The sequence below is a fragment of the Aphelocoma coerulescens genome, chromosome 9 (assembly GCF_041296385.1).
Source record: "Aphelocoma coerulescens isolate FSJ_1873_10779 chromosome 9, UR_Acoe_1.0, whole genome shotgun sequence".
Taxonomy (NCBI): domain Eukaryota; kingdom Metazoa; phylum Chordata; class Aves; order Passeriformes; family Corvidae; genus Aphelocoma; species Aphelocoma coerulescens.
The window spans coordinates 13,492,521-13,496,701 of NC_091023.1; positions in this window are offsets into that span (position 1 = coordinate 13,492,521).

Consider the following 4,181-nt stretch of genomic DNA (forward strand, 5'->3'; position numbering starts at 1 on the left):
AATTAAAAAGCTGAATGATTAGAATAGCACCTGCATAATGTCTGAACGACGCCTGCATACTAATTCGCGAGTCTTTACATCTAGTAATTATAACATAAAATCAGAGATTGAATAAAACAGAAGGATTTTGCCCTTAAAGCCCTGCTAATCCTCTTTTAAAAGAGTCTGCTGAAATAATTCAGAACAGTTTCCGGAAGTTGGATTACCGACTCTTTTTTGACTATTTACAATGAAATGATATTTCACACTTAAAGGACTCTCTGTATTTCTACAACAGGTTTTTTAAGGTGGCCTGTTTTCTAGACAATAACAATCCAGTGATTCCTTTCTTTTCCTACCCGTTTTTTCCCTCTTCCTCCCAGCAAGATCTTCATCTTTATCAAGTATATGCGAGGATTAATCTGTCCTCAGGTAGGGATGACAAAACCTCCCCCCTTGAAACCTCCCTTTGACTCCCCACTCCGGGACTCCCCGTGACGAGGGAAGAGGGAGGGCTGCGGGCGGGCAGCCGAGTTGTGCCCAAGTTCAGATGCACCCTGTTTCCCGGCCGCTCGCGGGAGCAGGCGGTGGAGCAAGGAGCTCACAGTGCTTCACTGTTGCCCCCACCCAGGGCAGAGGATAATTTAAGCCAGGAGACACTAGTCAAAAGTTGAAGACTAATTTTTTGGTGTGTCTTCCCGAAACAGTTGGGGTGATGATGGGTGAGTGGTGGAGTCCTCGCTTTTGTCTGTGTTCAGGGAGTGCTGTAGCAGGTATCCTCAGGGGCAGCAGCGAGGCGAGGGAGGCAAGGGGGGCAAGAGGGAGCTGCTGGCAGCGGGCATCGCCGTCCCGGGGGCCTCCCCCAGCGCGGGTGGGCGCCGCAGCCCCGCAGGGCTCAGCCCGGCTCCCGCTGCCGGGGGCTCAGCCCGGCCCCCCCGCCCCGGGCTGGCTTCCCCGGTCCAGGCAACCCGCAATGACCCGGACACGGGTTTTGAGGCAGTGTAGAGCCGATCCTCTAGGTAACACTGACTAGGGGGGGAAAGGAAAAAAAAATCTGCCGGTCTATTAGAGCGTCCTACTTATTTTAGGAAAAAGGTTTCCTTGTAGACCGGGGAGCTCCAGCCCGGCCATGGGGTTGGCTGCCTCATGACGAAGAAGAAGACGAAGCTGATGCGCAGATTTTGAAACGCGGGAGCTGGTGCCTGCACCCTCTGCAGCTCTGCTGGGTCCCGGTGCCTGATCCAGAGGAGCCAGCCTGGCCTCGGAGCGGGGTGGATCCAAATGTAGAAGAAGTTGAGAATAAAGCCAGCCTCACGGGAAATTGCAGAGGTTTCTCTGAGGTGTTGCCATCATTAGGAGCACCATAGTCTGTTGTGCCTTTTTTTTTAACTGTTACGGGGTTGCTTTTGTGGTGACTTTTGTCCTTCCCTCTCCTTTTCTGCCCATAGTGTAATCCTGCAAAAAACTCTAAATCATCTATGAGAAAATGGAGTCAACGTGTCATTCAGCATTAAAAATCTAGGGGCTTTAACTAAAAGCTTTAATTGCTATCCTGGCCCCATTATAACCATGGGAACGACATACTCTGTTGGAAACTCAGAAATGTTACATATCGCTTTAGCAGGCGCTGCCCTTGTTTGTTTACTCTAGCTTACTTTCATTTATATCCCAGGAATATTATTTCATTAGGCTACACATGAAAAGACAAAGGGTGTAAATAAACTAACATATGGCCCAGAGGTTTTAGAGGAGCTGGAGCCGCTTAGCAAGTCATGTGGGTGATACTTGGAATCCGTCTTCTGTCCTTCCCCCGCTCCCTCATAACCTCCTTCTCCCTGTGTTTTCCTTCTACCTTCTCACGATAAGTCACGTTTGCGTCGCCACCGGCTTTGGGGCACCAGATGGTTTTTCCTTCGGACTGCAAAAATCTGGGCAGCGCAGGGATGGGGAGAGATGGACGCAGGTCCGTGTGCTTGCGCCTCTACGTGCAGTTGGAGAACGCCCGTTGACATAACAAATGTGTGGGAGGATGTGTGTACACACACACAACAGCCCCGGACACAGCCGCTCCCGGGTGGGGGCCCCGGCCCCGGGAAGGGATGCCGGACCGAGCCGGGACGTTCTGGGCTGGGTGGCCCCTTGGAGCGGGAGGCTGGCGATGCGCCGAGCAGGGTCGAGCAATCTGGCGCCCACAGAGACACTTGACAACATTTTTTTGTTGTTGTTTTCAATTGTAATCAGTTTCAGGATTTCTCTCCCAAAAAGCCCAGCCGGGGTTGAGCCCCGCTCCCTCCGGGAGGTGTAGGGTATTTAACCTCACGCTGCACCTCCTTCCCCTCCACTTCTTCTGGTAAGGTGGCGGAAACGGGTCTCGGTTACTGATTCATATTTCTAATCTTCCTTTCCTGAACATACAATGTGCTTTTGTTAAATGAATGGTCTTTAATTAATGCACTTGCACAATGCAGGGCCTTGCATGGGGATCGATGATAGGAAGCAACAGGGGATGGTTCCCTCCAAAATGGTTTGTCAGCATTGAGAAAGAAAAGGCAATGTCTATAAAAGGGCCACTAATAATGCCCACACGTCTCTCACCATGTTGTCTGAGGGGACATTCCTTCCCTTGTTGACAGTCAAGTGTAATAAGTACATGTCTTCGCTCAATCATTATAGACCATAGAATTGTATTCTTTAATTAGCATGTACTGTTAGCCTTCCTTTCCTTTATGGGCCAGATTTTGTCTTTTACAGACCAGCAAAAATGTTTCCCTTCATTTCTTTTTCTTGAATTCTATTATTTCTTAAATTATTTTCTTCCTTTCTCTCTCTCCCCCTTCATGTAGTCAAATGTATTCCGTATTGACAATATTCTGGCGGCTAAAGCCAACTTTTTGTCATCTCTCTGTGTTAGGCAACTTCTTTCAAGTTTTCTTTTTTTAAAAGGAATCAAGGCAGCGCATGCGCAAGGCGCCCGCCGGGTTCGGGCTGCGGTGTGCCCGAGGCTGCTGCATCCCTCCAAACAGCAAAGCTTGCGTTTGTCATGCGAAGGGAGCTCTGAGCAGGTTCAGGAGCTGAGAAACCCTGGAACATATTAACAGCGGTCAGGAGAATACGCAAGACAAAGAAGGCTTACTTTCAGATTACTTTAGCTGACGAAAGAATTCCGTCTGTTAAAAAAGAAATAAAATTCCCTAAATCCTCCTAGGAACCTATAAAAAGGTTATACTTCACTGTGACAGGGTCCCATTCTGGAGGGAGGGAAATTCTTCAAAAGAACGCTTACATCCTTCGAAACAACAACCCTTCGGGTGGAGGGGAGCAGCAGCCTCTCAGGGTGGCCCCGGTGAAAACTCAAGCCAATGCCTCGAGTGTTGGTGCCCAGCATCCCAGTGTTAGTGTCCCCAGAGTCACACAGTGCCCATGAGGAGCCAGGGTGCCACTGCAGAGGTACCCGGGACACACACCCACCCCCCAGAGGGACAAGGCTCCACCTGAGTGACATTGGGCTCTGTTTCCGCACCCTGCGCCTTGGTCAATGTTTAAAGTACAATTGGTTTGAAGTCTGCGATCTGAAAAATGTTGTCTCAGAAATGAAGCCAAAGAAGGGTTTTGTTTTGTTATTTTAATGGAAATGCCAACCTAAAACGATTAACATTAAAAGAGGTTAAAGACCAACAGAAAAACACTCATTAACACTTGATTGTACACCACATTAATAGTACACAGGTTTGGGGATTTTTTTCAACTAATATAAAAACCAACAGAAAGAGAAGGTTGATTACACAGTGTTTTAGGAATGGCTCGGTGTCATCAGTACAAACACATATTTTAAAAGTGCACATTTGTAAAAATAACCATAGAAATGAAATGTTTATAAATATTTATTGTAAAAAAGATTCAAATATTAAAAATAAATAGTATGTTCAAGCACACAACAGAACATTCCTCCATCGTCAAACATGTGATAAAGAGAAATAAGGATTATAAGAAGTCTGGAAAGAGATACAGCATACCAACATTTTAAATGTTTTTCTGCGAGCTACATTTTTCAGAGGCTTCCTCTCTGTACAGTTCACAAAGAATGTCTTAGATTTTCCCATAAATATGACAAGATCAAAAAATAATAACAGTAATAATAGTAATACCCACTCCACTCTAATTTGACTCTGTCTTTACTCAGAAAAGGTCCCATTAAATTAATG